Source organism: Vidua chalybeata, chromosome 4 (genome assembly GCF_026979565.1).
Source record: "Vidua chalybeata isolate OUT-0048 chromosome 4, bVidCha1 merged haplotype, whole genome shotgun sequence".
Taxonomy (NCBI): domain Eukaryota; kingdom Metazoa; phylum Chordata; class Aves; order Passeriformes; family Viduidae; genus Vidua; species Vidua chalybeata.
The window spans coordinates 5,611,996-5,628,408 of NC_071533.1; the positions used below are offsets into that span (position 1 = coordinate 5,611,996).

The 16,413-nt window shown below is 39.5% G+C and overlaps 1 protein-coding gene across 14 annotated transcripts in view; it reads left to right on the plus strand.

Annotated features, from left to right (window-relative positions):
- Positions 1-11: 11 nt before the first annotated feature.
- Positions 12-16,413, plus strand: part of MAPK10 (mitogen-activated protein kinase 10) — a 137,578-nt gene continuing 121,176 nt past the window's right edge. For 9 of the 14 annotated variants that reach the window (XR_008430585.1, XM_053941080.1, XM_053941081.1 and 6 more), the window contains exons 1-2: positions 12-380; positions 4,782-4,901. The gene's annotated coding sequence lies outside the window, so the exon portion shown is untranslated. Of the gene's footprint in view, positions 381-3,707; positions 3,759-3,851; positions 3,905-4,781; positions 4,902-15,200; positions 15,335-16,413 lie in introns of those variants that run through there. The other 5 variants (XM_053941086.1, XM_053941084.1, XM_053941087.1 and 2 more) reach the window with 5 other exon arrangements.

Below are 16,413 nucleotides of genomic sequence, written 5' to 3' on the forward strand. Positions count from 1 at the left end.
ACAGCCAGCATCACGCTGCACAATGGTTTCCAGGCAGTGAAAGAGCGTGATTCAGCAAGCCACTCTTCCCCCCCTCCCCTTTTATTTCATTATTATCAGACATTTTGCCTCCCCTTCTTCTGTTCTCTTCTACCCTCTCCCCCAGGCTTTTATTCAGTTCTTTAAAGGAAAACAGTGATTTACCTTGAAACCAACTGCCCATCTTTTTTTTTTTTATTTTTTTTTTCCCCTGTCTTCCCCCCCCCCCCCCATTATTATAAATAGCCTGTTTTTTTTTTTTTCCTCGGCACTGTTTGGAATGTGATTTAAAAATACCACCTAAAGTCGCAGTTTGGGGAAAAGGTTTCTGGACGAGGAGAATAGCTCGCAAGCAAGGAATGGTAGGTGGTTGATGCTAATATTCTTTGACTAACTGCTTTTGCGGGGTGGGGTGATGAATATTGATTGCTGCTTGAGGGGAAAAAAAAAAAATATTAAAGCGAGGGAGAGAAAGAGAGAGAAAGGTTAATGAAGTAAACTGCTAAGCGAAGCAAGAAGGCTGCACCTGTCCGTTCTGCGGCCAGAGAAGCATCGTTTTCCTGGCTTCGGGTGTGTATGAGCCTTAATGTTGGGGCGCTGTGGGTGACCGGCGGCCGTGAGAGCAGGGCAGGGGCACTCCGTGGATGGGAGCGTGGTGGTGCTTTACCAGCTGGCTCGTGTAAACACTGGGGTTTTACTCAGCCTCATCGCCTCTAACGCTGCCTGCGGGCTTTGGGGGGAAGGAGGTGTCTTGGCTTGCGGTTCAGGAGAAAAATGAGGGTGTTGTGAGGGTCCATACACAGCTGTAAAAATTTTGAATGTGGAAAAATAAAGAGAGGACAAGGAGCTGGAAGATTCAGAGGACAGAAGTCTTGGCCTTTTGCAGAGTGATTGAATGCCAAAAAAAAAAAAAAAAGTGTGTATGTGGAAGTGTTTGACAGACCTTGTTGGATGTGGGGGGACGGGGTTGTTTTTAGGAAAGTAGCCTTTAATCATCCGCATTACTTGGATTCAAGTGGACAACTCGGCCCACTGGGTTTAACAGAACCACAAGAGCTTTGTGGTGTGTTTACAGAAGTGTTTACAGCAAGCTATGGGCCAGATATTTTGCAAAAGAGAATTAACCATCTGTAGATGCTGCAGTGAAATCAATGTTGCTTTGCAGGGAGATCCTCTGGCTCAAAAAGCTACTGCTACAGGAAGAAATGTTGGTTTTGTTTTTTACAGCAGAGTGACATTATTAGAAATAACAGAAATTTGCCTTGGATAATTAAGTGTTACAGCATTGTTTAATAAGCAGGCTGTGCTCCCAGTGAACCATGGTGGGCATGCTTCACACCATTCGTGTGCTGGGGGACTGTCAGCTTGTTTACATGGGCTCCTTTTGCTGCATAGCTTCCTGATATCCTCAGTGCAACTTTCCCCTCCTCTGATATGTTCACTGTAAGTTTTGCCAGAGACTTCTACAGGGGCAAACCGACACTATGTGAAAATACAGATCTTGAGGGAAATTATGGCACGGAGTAGAAATGTATTGAGAGGAAAATGCACATAATTATATTGTAACTAATCAGAGGAGTCTTGAAATCAGCTTGGTGGAGGACACAGAGGCTGTCCTGCAAGCCCAGCTTTAGCAAAAGAGGGGGTTAAGATAGAACAGGCGGGTGTAGGTACGGCACAGGGCTGTTTGTCTTTGCCCACGTGTAACCTGTCTTCGGTCCCCATGCCTTGGGGAAAATGGGGTGCACCAAACCCCACTATTTTAACCTTCTTTCAGTACAGTGCTATATAATCACTGGTCAGGAACACTGGAGCAGTATTTTCTCCTGTGGTCCTCTGGCTGTCTGCTCTCTTCCTGCTAGGAATGGTGGCATAGGAATACCCTTTCAGTTGGCTCAGCTAATGACTTTGTCTTACAGGGATGCGGACGTGAACAACAAAGGTGATTTGACCTCAGCCATTAAACAATATTCTTTTTCCCTGACTCTCAATAAACTGCACTCTTGCTCATACCTCTCTCCTGATGTTTCAGAGTATGCATAGTTTTTCAGGGTCCTGTTGTAATTATGGTTTTGTTGAGGAGTATTAGGATTACAAGGATGTTCCTAAATAGGATAAGGACAGAAATAAGTTAACTTCAGCTGCCTGTCTGCCCGCTTGGAAAATGTCCTTCTCGTTGTTAAAAAGCTCCTTCAGTACACACACAGGTTTCTATGAGCAGATGACAGGGATGAGTGTTTTCTTGTAGGTTTGTTTTTTTTTTTTTTTCCCCTGCTGTCAGTGGCTGGCATGTTTGCAGCTGTTTTTTAGCGATTTAACAGTACTGGATCAATATACCTTCAAACAGTGTTACAGTACCAAATCTGGCTTGGGAAAGCAAAGAGAGAGTTATCAAAATTTCACTGCCATAGTATTGGAGAAGGTCATAAAGTTCACTTGTAGTTTACAGTTCATTGCAAAATTAATCTAATTTAAGAGAGTGCTAAAGCAGGCACAAAGGAGGGTGGTTTTATCATTGCTTTTGCCGACGACATCATAATTTTCTTAAGACTTGGAAGAGAGAAAAGCTGCATTTAGGGAATGGCCTCCAGCTTTAAAATTGGCAATCTCTTAAACTGTTGTTCAGTAGATACTACCCAGTTCCTTGGACAATTCCAAATTACAGAAAATAGCGCTGGCTTGTTGATAAATTTTCAAATCCAAGTAAATATTTGGGTTTTTTGTCCCAAGCATTCTATACCCATAGCCCCTCCCATTCCACTGATTACATTTTGAGCTTACAATAATAGCACTACTGGAAATTATGTCCTGAAAGCCTAGTGATTGCAGAATCACTGCAGTTGCTGCTCTGTCATCAGGAGTAAAGGAGAGTCTTCATTGGACTACAATACTGAATATGTATATATATATAAATCCTGGCCTTCAAGGCTCATTTTCTGCTTTTGATTCTTGCACGCTTACTGTTCCTTTTCTATGATTCTTGCACCCTTACTGTTTTGAAAGCTACTTGCAAGGAAAATGGACCCTCATAAAAGGACCACCAGTGATTAAAGTAGAAATCAAAAGCAGTAGAGGGGATGGGATGGAATTTCCTGGTCCCCTCTCCACTGTTTATGAAAGTTACACAGCTCTTCTTGAGCTGCTCTACTGTGTTTTAGCCTGATAGCTGTAGATTTGTTAGCATGCTTTAGCATCTCTCTTGGCTAGTTGTTAGAAGAGAAGGGCAGGAAATTCAAGTCCCAAAACTTTCCAGTCTTATTGGTTTTTTATACAGTGAGGTTTTTGGCAGAAGTTTCGGCGTGTGAACTCACTTCTGGTGGTGGCGGCATGTTCTCAGTTTCATTTCTACACGAGGGATGTGAATTCGTGAGCTTTAGTGTACCCTAGGATCTTCCTGACTATGCCTGGAGTACAGGGCAGTGTCTTTTTACAGCAAGGAAAAGGAAAAGCAACTGTTGTGTTTTTAGGCAGACTGTGGGCTTTTCTCCCATCTAAGAACAAGGCGATGTTGACGACCCTGTGAGTGCAGCCCCTTGCTCGCATCACAGCAGTGACATGGGAAATTTGGGATGTATTAGGACCTGATCTAACACGAATCTCTGGGTATGTTGGACTCTCTCAGGACTTTTGTGAGGTAATAATCAGTAAAAGTTGGAGTCAGAAGAGCCTTCCAGTCAAGTCAATAGCTGCTTCACCAGGATTCCACACTAAGAGCTCAATAACCCAGCAAATTAGGAACTGTAATTTAGGGGTTGGATTTCAGGAGCCTGAGTTGGGCCCTTTTTTGTTAAGTAGTTGTTTTCTCATGAGGATTTTTCATTTTCTGTTCTTAGCACACAGTTTTAGTTCTCTTCTGAGATACCTGAAAGCATGTTAGGATACAGGGGTAAGACAATGTTGCTCAAACCTTATACTTAATAGTAATGACTTAGTTTTGTTCAGTGGTTAGGTACCAGAACACCATGTTTTATTGTTCCTTCTCTTATTCACTGTCTTAATACCACAGCATTTGCTTTTTCCTAGAGTTCTTGAGGTTGTCTGTAAGTTTCTTGGCTGCATGTGCTTTGCCAGTTGAACTTCTTTGTCACATGCTTTGTTATTTGTTTTTAAGAGGGTGCTAATTTGATAAACAGCATTAATTCACAGGCCTTTTCTGATGCCTATATGTATCCATATCACACCATTTTTAAAGCTGTCAATAATGTCACAAGTCAAATTTAATTTCCATCCCCAGTTATTGGTGGCAGGAGACTGTGTCCATATCTCAACTTATTATAGGTAAAGATTCTGCTCTTCCTTATTCCAAAGAAAAAAATTTGAAGATCTGGCCTGAGAAAGATAGATAGTATAGAAACAAAAAAAATTATTTTAGTTTTTATGATTTTTTTTTTAGTGCCATCTGTTTCAATTTGAACAGTCTTGAACATGTGCTCTTGAGCACTAAGGCTTTGGTTTTTTTCCCTTTTTTTTTTTTGCTGGTGGGGGAATAACTGTAACACACTTCTCCCATTTAAACAGCACTTCATTCTGCATTATTTTCTGTCTCCTGCCTTTCTTCTTTGTGTAGAAGAAAGGAAATTTATGGTACAGATAGTGCCTGAACGGGATGCATTATGGCATTATCAGAGGGAAATCTAAAGTCTTTGTTATATAATGTGCAGATATTGATATTCCAGGTTAGTTTAGTTTTCTGAAATTTTCTGTGACAATCAGACTTGAAAAATAAACCCCAAATATTTCTTTCTCTTTTTTTTTGTGCTTAGGGCTAGTATTAGAAACCTGTACCAACAGCAGGCCAGACTCAAATATCAGCTATGGCAACCCATGCATGAAGTTGATGCCTTTGAACTATTTCCTATAGATGAGACATAGCACATGCTGTGGTGAGTCAACAATGTATTATTTTATTAAATCATACTTCTTGGCAAAAAAAAAAAAAAAAAAAAAAAGATGCTTAATGCCGAAGTGAATGCTGATTTTTTTTACCTTATTTTTTTTTTGAGGGGGGAGGCAGGGAAAATTAAAGTTACAACTTGTAGTAATTTTTAGTACACATTAACATAATGCTGTCATCTTATAATGAGTTTTCCAAGCGTATAATTTCTGCATTGCACAGTTATCAGATGGAGCATATTCAAATGTGGTTTCAGAGGAAGTGTTAATATAGCAAAATAATTTTAAAAAGACCCTACACATGCAGTGTTCTGAGCACTATTTAAAATGGCAAAATCTGTTTGACTACTGCAAAATCCACAATTTTGGACTTACTTTTGTAGCTAATGTTTTCCATCTCTTAAATTTGGTGTGGAGGGAGAGGAAAGGTTGTTTTGTTTCTCTTTGAGATGACTGAAGAAGATTTGGGGGAGTCATCACAGACTTTTTTTGTCATATATCTCTTTATCCTTGGACAGGAAAATAGTGAGAACAATGATGAAAATCAAAGGTTTTTTTAAAAATACTTGGTAGCTTTAATGTCTTAAGTCTGTTAATAACTTCAATGCATATTTCATACATAGTAAGTCATTTTGGTTCTGATAATTTCTTTAGGATGGTTTTGGTGTACCTCTGGGGAGATGAGGAATTGTTTTCAGATTTCTCATGTAATTTCAATAGAATTGTTGTCAAAAATTGCAACTGTTGCACCAGTAAGGTGTAGCTCTAAGTCACTGAAATATTTTTGTAGGGAGATAGAACTCTTACTTGTAGATGTGGCATGTGGGTAACGTTAAGGGTGATGAACACTCTTTCATCCTTGATGAAGCTGATGAAAAAATTTAAACAGGTGTCAGTTAAATCTACTTGACTGCTTTGAAGTAAGATGAGTAGCAGAAAGCAGTGCCTGCCACCGAGAGAATTTGTGCTCTGTTGGAGTCTAGAGGGTTTCTCAAGGAGAGAAGACATACACTGGACAGTGATTTGTGGCATGAGGAGTCACAGTCTGGATGCTCACATCCCTGACTTGTGGACATCCAGTGGAAGCAGTACATTTATGTAAAACTTAATAACCTCTCTTTTTTTTTTACTACTATGATATTTTTAACTTCTTATAGCTTTTAGGGCCCATTGTCCTAAGGTAATTCTGGTTAACAACACAGCCTTCATCTTGGCTTAACGTCTGGGCTTTAGAAACTCTAACACTGAGCCTTTTGCATATGAATGGGTCCGGGTGACTTTTGCGTTTACAATGAAGCCTGAAACCGTATTAAAAAAAAATATTTTGCTTTAATTCTGTGTTTAGGAGCATACAGATAACCTGCTAGTTGTAGATAATGAGAATTTTAAATAAGCTGGCAAGAGCAATGTATGTATGATTTCTGGTAGTCGGTGGAGTGGTGCAAATCAAGGATTTTGTTAACATGTCCATGATGAACAGTTGCTAAGCAGATGTTGCATGACATTTTTATAGTGTTTTGTACATGTTAATGCAATTAGCTGATAGTCATGGCAGCTCAGTTCCTCTCACCATTAACATTATTAAAATTGCTGTGTAAGTAGAAAAGTTGTTCTTAAGAAGCTGGCTGATGATAATCCCCACTCCTGGTGATTTTGCATTTAGTAGTATATGTAGTGCTAATTTTGGAACACAGTGGTACTGCTGTCTACAAGCAGTTGATCATTTGTCCCTCAGGTCACCAAGATGTCTTTATCTTAATGTTGCAGCTATTGATATTTGCTGTGTGGTATTTCAAGCATTTACCAATGGCTCTGTTCAGGTTACTTTCTGAGTTTAGCGCACATCTAAGTCACCTCCCCCTGCTCTGTTCTTCCCAATTTAGATTTTAGGGTGGGTAATCAGTGCAAATAGCAGTTTTTCAGAAACAGCATATGAAATGTGTCAAAAGAACTCAGAGATGTTGTAGGGAGAGAGTTGCTTGAGAAGTTTCCTTCCAGATGACACAGCATTAATAGGCAAAATTAGTTAAATAAGCTTAACAGAAATTAAGGACTGTAAACTCTTGTTGTGAGGCTACAAAAACATCTGTAGGTGTTTCCAGGCATTTAATACAACCCTTTAGCATGGATTTAAAGCTCTGTCTCTATAGGAATTAGGCATGCACTTCTGTAAACATGTGTGTAGCAAATGCAGTTTGAAATCTGGGGTTTATGCTCTCTGTGCAGGCTCTCTCCAGTTAATATTGCTTATTAAGGCAGTTTGATCATATAGCTTTATTTTGCATTCAGCCATATCTGTTGATGAAAACACAAGCTTTGCAACTGCAGAAATTGTATGTGAAATTAGAAACTGCATACAAAAATTAGCATATAATTAGTGAAGTTGAATTAACGGCCAAAATCTTTTTTAAAAGGTCAGGAAAAGAAGCATTTAGAGAACAGAAGTACATATCAATATTCATCAAGAAAAGCTCAAGCAAGGAAAAAAAACCTTGGGATGTTCTGTTTATCAAAAAACTGATGTTAGTGCTGTGGGCAATGGGTGTTTTTTACAGTTGAGTTAGTAATTTTATAAGAAACCACATGAGAGAAAGGTTTTGCTACATCTATGCAGAGAAGCAAAGTACCTGGGATAAAGGAATTTTGGGGTTTTTTTAAGTGCTTGAAAAAAACATTTGAGGATCTATTTTGTAGCGTCTTGGCTTGGTATCTTGCTACTACAGTCACTCTTTTTTTTTTTTTTTGGAATATTGTGTTGGTTCCTCTTATGCTCATCACAGGTGTTAAGTGCATGAGAAAAAATCAGAGGAACTCAGAGCACAGTTTTCTCTGAGAAACTTGTGTTCTGCTCCTCTGCCTAACAGAAAAGCCATGTTTATATTAAATTTGCTGCATATGATATATGTAAAAACTTATTACCTGTTACTGATGATGGCCATATAATGTGCAACACATTTCCCTTTGGAGGACTGTTGCCTGAGCTTATTTCCAAAAGCTATTTGTTATGTGATCAGCTACATGCAAACAAAGGGTTTTCAGAAGTGACCTCTAATATTCAAAGCCTCAGCCCCTCACCCTCTCTACTTTTAAAGGGGGCTGGATTTTTTCCGGAAAGTGCTGGGATCTTCACTTTGGATTATAGAGTTTGCAATAGAACCACTTGATCACCTTTTATTTCAATAAACCTTGCTGGAGATGCCCATAAAAGGAATTTTCCTGCCTTTGCATTTTTTGTTGTTGTTATTGATTATCTTTTTTTCCTTTATATGGATTTTCTTTTTTGTGTACTCGGGATATTCTTTTGCAGAGTGTTTTCCCTGCCCTTTAAACTCAGATAATGTTATGTGGGTTTACACTATTAGTTCTGATTCATATGCCTTCTCCTTCCATCCTTTGTTTGTCTTTAGTTATTCTTACAGCCCCTAAGATTAGTATTTTAATTAAATTATATTGAAATATAGCATTCTTAACTCATGTAGTATTTGGTTTTTTTAAATGCCCTGGGCTAAGTATCACATACATGTGAGAAATGAGAGCTTTCCTTTAACAAAATGTAGGCTTTTTGTTTATATTACTGAAAAAAAATGAAGCTTGAGTACATGAAAGAGTGAGGCTTCAAAAATGCACAGCCCTCCCACCAAGATTATTCTCTAGTGATATATTGGAATTTTGAGATCATGTAACATGGGTCTTAGACATTTAGGACAGATAGTCTTCATTTTTTTTTTTTTTATTGCTTAATAAATAAATTATTTATTTGTTTATTATTGGAAAGTGAATATTTGCTGTCTTTCTAATGCTTGTAATGACACAGACATACCATATGTTGTATCTATGTCTGTATTCCCCCAGTAGCTGAACTGGCCCAGCAAAGGTCAAGCTATTTGCACATTTAAAAAGTGAAAATGAAATTTATCTCAAAAATTCAAGTGCCTGGTGTCTGTCTTTGAGCGATCTCTAGTTTAATTTTGCTCTGGAATATTTCTGTACCAAATGGTTTTATTCTGCCACATGTCAGTCTGAGCTTACTGAAAAGGAGTGAGTTTAATTTATGAGCTTAATGCTTTCCTGTGTCAGGCGTGACCTGTGAATGTATCCCATGAAATATTTGTGTCTGCTGTATTTTTTGAGTTCCTGGTGGAAAAAATAGCCCTGAACCACCTGCCAGGCTAGTTCAGCATTTGGCAGGCTCCTCTTCCAACCTTATGGAGAATATCCAGGACTATTGCTGTGGAATATGGGAGTAGAATGTCAGACAAATATCTTCTGAACCTTTGAATAGTTTTCCAGTGTGATTCTTATGAGCTGTACTAAAATAATTTTAATAGCCTGCAGAAGGATAGATGGAAATATCAAATCAATAGCAAAAAACCACCCAGAATGGTGCCAGCAGAAAGGTGGAAAAGAGACCAAGAGAGCAGTAAATTCAGCTTTGCAAGGCATGCAAACCCATATTATATAAAGTGGTGGGAAGCATTTTGTGACCGCAGGGCGAAAGATTTTGCCTGCTTCCTCTTCAAGGCTTGTCAGTGTGGTGTGTCTCTGTGCCTATTATTTGTGGCCTGTCCTTATCAAAAGTGCCTTTCCTTCTCACAGTTTGTCAACAGGAGCAGAAACCTGAATATACCATGTAGAACTGCCAGCTTTTCCTCTGCTGTTGTGCATGTTGGAAAGACAGGGAGCACTGGCTGTGGGTGAAGGGTGTTGCTCTTGTAGGGAGGAGCACCCACAGCTCTGGCAGCATCAGCTACTGCATCCCTGCTCCCTGCACAAGGATTTTGGTGGAGCTGGGTCAAGGCTGCAGTGTGCCAGCTGCTGTACAGGCATTAGGTGAGCAGCTTTAAGCTCTTGGGCAGTCGTTTCCCAGCTCTAAAAGGGAGTGGAAGAAGCCAAAGGTGTGTAGGGGGTTGTCAGTGCAATGCAGCAAGTGTGTCATCAATGTCACGCTCCTTCTCTCTTAACTATCGTTGTGGGGATGGAGAGTGGCAGGCAGGTGAAAGCACAAAGGCAAAAATGCACGGTGCAAGATTGTCCAGAAGAGAGAGGTTATCCAGAGGTCATTCCAACTCATCGTGCATCCACAGCCTCACGTGCAGCACTTGGTATCCTTCCTGCATTGGATGCAGACTGAAGGCTGGCAAGAAGAGAGGGAACACTGCAGTGCTTCCCAGTGCAGTACTTGTGCGTTCTTAACGTGTTCAAATTCCTGGTAGAATTAATAGGAGCGATTCACCAGTGAGGAGTTTGAGGAGATGTAATTATTAAATAGGCATTCCTGAGCTGTTGGATGTTGAATAGCTCTAGATTAGTTTTATAAAAATCAGAGTTCCTGAGGCTTACAGTTTTTAATCACTTTAAAGAAAAGTAAGAACATAAGAACAGCCAGTAGTCTCACAGGAAAAACTGATCTAGAAAAGGCCTCTGTCTTTAGTGGCCATTAGCTAAATATTTGGAGAAGAAAAGTAAGAAGATAAGCAATCACCAATGGTCCTCTTGTTGTGTTCTCCTGTCTTCTGGCAATCTGACTTTTTTAGGCATAGAAATTATTTCTTTGTCTTAAAAATTCTCTTTCCTAACTCACCATTTTCTGCCCAGTATGGGTTTTATGAGATCTTTTCTAGGTATTCAATCTGATGATCAAGTTCTGGTTGCATTGAAAATGCTGAGATTTTGTTTTTAAAAGGGAGTGTACATATTACCCCTATTCTGGGGAAAAAAATTAATAATTCATGTGTGAACCCACTGTAAAAATGCAGGGGCTTTAAAAATACTATAAATGTATAATAGCACTCCGATAAGATGTTCTGTTCCTAACAGATATGAAATCATGGCTAGAGGTCATATTTATACAGCAGGCTGTGGAGTAATTTATTTTGTGTATAGCTTTGTGTTCACATGGTTGCTGGTTTATCTATCCCAAGCTGGTTTATCTAGACCAGAGCAGCAGGTAGAGTAATACAATGGTTTGGATTGAAGGGACTTTGGAAGGCAGGGCCTTCTTTCTGGGGTTAACTGGGGTTACAGAGACTTTCTGATTTGCTTCCTTACTGCCTTTGTTTAAAAATCTAACTCCAGTTAGGTATCCAGCTAGTGGGGCTACTTTCCTTGGAGCAGGTGTCAGTGCTCTCTGTTCTGACCTGCCAACACTGCATGGAAGGAGCCATGAATGGGAGCATTTTCTTGATTTATAGTCTGTTAGGATTGAAATAGAGCACACAAGAGAAGGCAGGGTAGAAATAATTACCCTGTGCTTCATAGAGTGGATGTGATGATTTTTCTTGGTCACACATCAGAACCAGATGAAATAATGACCTAAAATGGTATTCAAATGCTCCTGTCCCTGTATTCTCAATGCAGTTGTTTCTCTGAACATAAGTGGTTACTGCTATGTCTGTGCATCATAATTTTTAACTTCACTACTTCATACCTAGTTCAAATCAGTATGAACACTGTGTATGTGATTCACCACCAAAAATTCAAAGACAGTGTTTAAAAATTGACTCCAACTATTAAAACAGGAACTTGAAGGGCAAGTCAAAAAGAAAATTGCATTTTAATGCTGGTTTTCTTGAAACAAAAAATTCTCTCTGAGATGTTCCTGAAAACGATATGCATAGCTTAATTGTGAATCATAATACTACTTAAATGCCTGCATTAATTTTATGTTAGATTACAGTCATCAGAGCATAGATAAATGTTTTTGTGGCATCATGAATGCTTGATTTGCTGTTGTACTTAAAATTAATATTTTTATCTGCCAAGCTGTGCGAAGAGAATTTCATGGATTTCTCTCATGACACAACACTGTCAAAAAATATCCACATGGTTGTACAAACAGCAATGATCTATAAACCCTTTCATAAACTGTTTTATATTAGAGTCCTCAATATAACAAACCAGTAGTGTAATTCTCTGCTTTTCTTTTGAGAATTTGGAAAAAATAAAGACAAGGCTTGGTTTTGGCTTCTTTGGGCAGATGTTGCAATTGTTAGTTGAGGTTACATGTGTGGCTCTGTACACACAGCATGAAACTCAAACTGTCACATGGGAAGCAGTATTGTCAGAACTGAAGTATTCAAAAGCCTGCAGTGAAACCTTCAGGCCCTGAACTGGTTTATTTTGATTTTGAGGGCTTGTAGGCCACCTTCGCATCTCATTGTTAAGGTTTACTCTGAAAATCAAAAAGATGTAAAACCACGCAGAACTAGAACTTGGTGGGGTCATGGAAAGAATGTGAAGGTAGATGCTGCTTTAACAGGCTGAAGGCAATAGGGGCAGTTTTTAAAACAACAAGAAGTATTACACATAAGATTACTCCCTAGAGACCCTAAATCAAACTGTAGCCCCTTGTATGTCACAATGATTTTTATTGGGAGGAAAGGCTGAGATACTGGTGCTTCAGCCTGGAGAAAGAAGGCTCCAAGGGAAGAACCTTCCAGTACTGAAAAGGGACTTCTAAGAAAGATGGGGATGCTTCATAGTAGGGGCTGTAGCAACAGGACAAGGGATAATGGTTGTCAGCTGAAGGAGGGTCAATTTAGAGCAGATATAAGGAAGAAGTTTTGGGGATTGTTTTGTAATAAGGGTATTGAGATACTGAAACAGATTGTCTAGAGGTGATAGATGCCCTATCCCTGCAAACATTCGGGATTGCTGTGGATGGGGGTCTGAACTACCTGATCTGATTGAAGATGTCCCTGCTTATTGCAGGGGGTTTGCCTAGATGACCTTTCAAAGGTCCCTTCCAATCAAAAAGAAAGAAAATAAAAGCTTGGCTCAGTAGATAAACCAATAGCCCTGCAGTGGCCTGGTGCTATTTCACAGTGGCTGTGTTCATTGAGCAGCCTGACCTAGCCCTGCACACTTCCTCCTTTCCCCAGTGTTGCCTCATACAGACTTTGGGGTCATCAAGTCTCAGGTTTTTCCTACCCATCCTGCGGGGTTACAAAGCCCAGTTGCTTTGATCTTGTGATGTGAGCTACTTCTGTCCCACCACCTACTCCATTTCTTGCTGCTCTAGATAAAAACTGCTTCTTTTTTACTTTGCAATTTGAGCACTGTGTTAAAATACATGTCGTTTTCACAACTAGCACGGTTCTCTGCGTGCTGATTCTTTCTGCAGAGGTCAGCAGAACTCTGGTTTGGATTTCATTCAGAACTTCTGGAGGGATGTAGAGAAGGAAGCTTGCTCTTTTTATTTCAGCCATCAGGATTGCCAGCATTTTGCTTTAGAACCTACTTGTAATAAAAACAGATTCCAGAATCAAGTTCTTCTTGTTTCTGTGCCTTACTGACAAAACCATTGTACCTCTGCATCTACCACCTGTTTCTTTTCAGTGTCCAGTCCTCTTCAGATGTGTTGCTTTGTAATTGCATCTTTTGCAGCCTCTGCTTGTTAGGAACTGTCCTTGAAAAGGTTTAGTGGATGTTTCCCAAAATAGATGCTCAAAGTAATACTGTATGGAGTGCCCAGAAGAGCAACTGCATGATTTTGGGTTAGATCTGCAGGCTTGTTTTGTTTCTAGTACAGCTCAGGGTGATAAGTAAATGTGATATTAACAGCTTGAAAGAAGCTTACATGATGTTTTCAAAACAATACCAAAAAATTCGACTTTGAAAGAAAAATTCAGCCCAAACATATTGACCAAGTTCAGACAAGCAAGTTTGTACCTGGAAAAGCTTGGTTGTGATGAGAGTGTGTAATAGCCATGCTGGAAAAGAAATAGATTTCCTTGTTTGGGATGCTCCTTTATCCAATCAGTAAATCCAGACCAGAAATCAGTGGTTGTTTGAGTGATTTCACTGGGCACCTTGTCTCTGGATGGGGAAGAGGGAGAACAGACAGCAAAAAAGCAGTGCACCTATGTTCTGCAGGATTTATCTTGCTGAATTTTTCCCCCGTGTGAGGCACTTGCTTTTGACACTTCAAATTTATGTTATTTATTTCCGATCCTTATGTTCTAGTGCAGAGCTTTCACTTGGAGCTGAGAGTTATCTGAGGGAGGGGAGAGAGTGCTATGAATGCCTTCTGTTTGTCTGTGAGAAGAATGTTTCTGTCCTCCAGAAATTCTGTGTTGGAGCAACGAGCTGCAGTTTGGAAGGGCTGTGTATCACTGCTCTGAAGGACAAGCATATGTAAAGATAACTGGCTCAGCAGCCAGAAAGAGGCAGAACAGGGATAGATGCAGCAAAATAGAGGCAGAATGAATTTTAAACAAAGGAAGACTTATGTTTAACTGTGTCATTATGTTGGATTTATATCTGTTACATCATTGCACTTAATGAGCACATGAGGAGCTTTGTGATGTTGAATATACCTAAACCTATGGAGAGCTTTTTCATGTTTATTTCACCTCCATCTGATATTGTTTACAGTAACTTTAATGAATATATAACTAGCCATAAATCCTAAAATGTTAATCTATATTCACAGTGAATAGTATTAGAGTATCTCTTGGTACATTTCATGTTCTACATTAATAAAACTTTCTGCTTTTTATTACCATGCAGGAAAATAAAACATGGTGTCAAGAGAGATTTAAGCCAATATTCCATCTCCAATAGTGTGTTATTCTGCAGATGGATAACATGAAATTCATGCAGAGAAACACTTTGTTCCTATAGTAAAAAGAAATATTTGGGCTCAAAGCTTCTGCTAGGCTAGTAAGTCTTCAGAATGAATAAGATTTTCATTGTAGATTTGGTATTATGAGTTTATGTAAAATATTGCTTTTTAGTAAGTGATGTGTTAATTTTCATTCACTTAGGGTGAGGCCCAAAATACATCTGCCTCTTTATCAAAAAGAGCAGATGCTGCCATTAAATTGCTCAAATTTGCCATCAGAAAATGATATTGTACTTCTGTTTTGGCACTTAGTCTTTATACTCAGTTATTTTTTTCATGCTCAATATCAGTCTTTCAGTGATGGCTTCCATATAACACATATAATAGTGATTGGGGGTGGAAACCTTCAATTCTGGGGTTTACTGCAATTTTTTGGTAAGATATAAAATGCTGTAAATTTATGGAATACAAAGCTATTTCCTCAGGATGCGGAACTTGGCTCCTTTGTGCCTGCGGTATTTTGTGCTATTTTCAGTGCTATAGAATTTTATGGGTTAATTGTCTAGCAAAGTATATCATCAGCGTTGCATATTTGCATTGGCATGTCAGTCTTGTTTTTTTTAAATAAATAGAATATGTAGTAAATCATAAATGGCTTTTCAGAATTAAAATTAAGTCAGTGAACGAATTGCCTTGTCCTTGCATATGGTGTGTTTGTTTGCAGAGTACCATGCTTGCTGTTGAGATTTGTGACTGAAGGATTAAAAAACAAGGACAAGAAAAAGGGAGGAAGGCGTGGGACAAAGACAAAGGACAAGCAACTTTGACACAGTTGTTCTTGGACCCCAGGTTTTGGATGTATGTGACATCCTGCAATTTTTTTTTGCAGGAGACTTTCACACAGTCAGTGAGGGTTTGTTAAACATTCGATAAGTCCAGTTGACAAGTGTGCTATGCTTGCAGAACCTGCAGCCTAGAAATATGGAGGGCAATGCAAAGGGTGTTTGCATAAGAGGGCAAAAAAAGCCTGCTGCTAATATGACATTAAGCCTTTGCCAGTGAAGTTGGTTGGTAGGACAAGCAAGCACCATGGGAAAAATCTGCCAGGGGAACAAGCGCGATTAGTTACCAGCATTTGAATTATTCATCCAAATTAGGACTTCAATCTGTTAATAAAATTAGGAGTAGGAAAACAAAAGCAGGTATCTGATGCTGGTGGTAGCTCCAGATTGGAAAAACTTTTGCCTTCAGTTAAGTTGTCTTGAAGATGGGAAGTTGTTTTAAGGACACCATGGCTGCATGCAGGAGGGAGGACCCAGCAACCCAGTAGAAAACCTTGTGGCATTCTGAATTAAGTGTGGCTGAAATATCATCAAGGGGATGAGACAAGCCACAGGCACAGAGAGACCCAGGCCCATGCTGGTCCTTAACTGTGAGATTTCCTGGTCACTTCAGTAGCAGCAGTCTCCTGTAGCTCTGTGACATTGTTTGTGTTCTCTGGTCCATCAGAGGCCTGTCAGCACTGAGGCCTCACTGTTGCAACTGTTCTTATTTTCTCTTTGTCTAGAAGGCATCAAATAGGCTATTCTGTCCAATAATTTTGGTGTCTTTACTCTCCCAATTCTCCATTTTTCCCTCTCTCATCTTGTGCTTGGGGAGGGCTGTTGGGTGTGGCATGTGAGGTGATGCTCCAGCAGTGCTGTGGGGGGAATAGTGGTGGCACTCCTTCTTCCAGGCAAGGTCCAGCCACACATGATGGCCACAGCTGACTGAAATCTCCTGATTTTGCTGACCGTTTTCTTATTGACAGTTTTCAACTGCTGTTGAAATTCTGGAGAGCTGTTTCCTTGAAGACTTGTTTTTTAACCTTACAGAGTTTAATTTAGATTAAATAGTCCTGTTGGTGATCAGTGAAGAATTAATAGAACCTTCAGTTC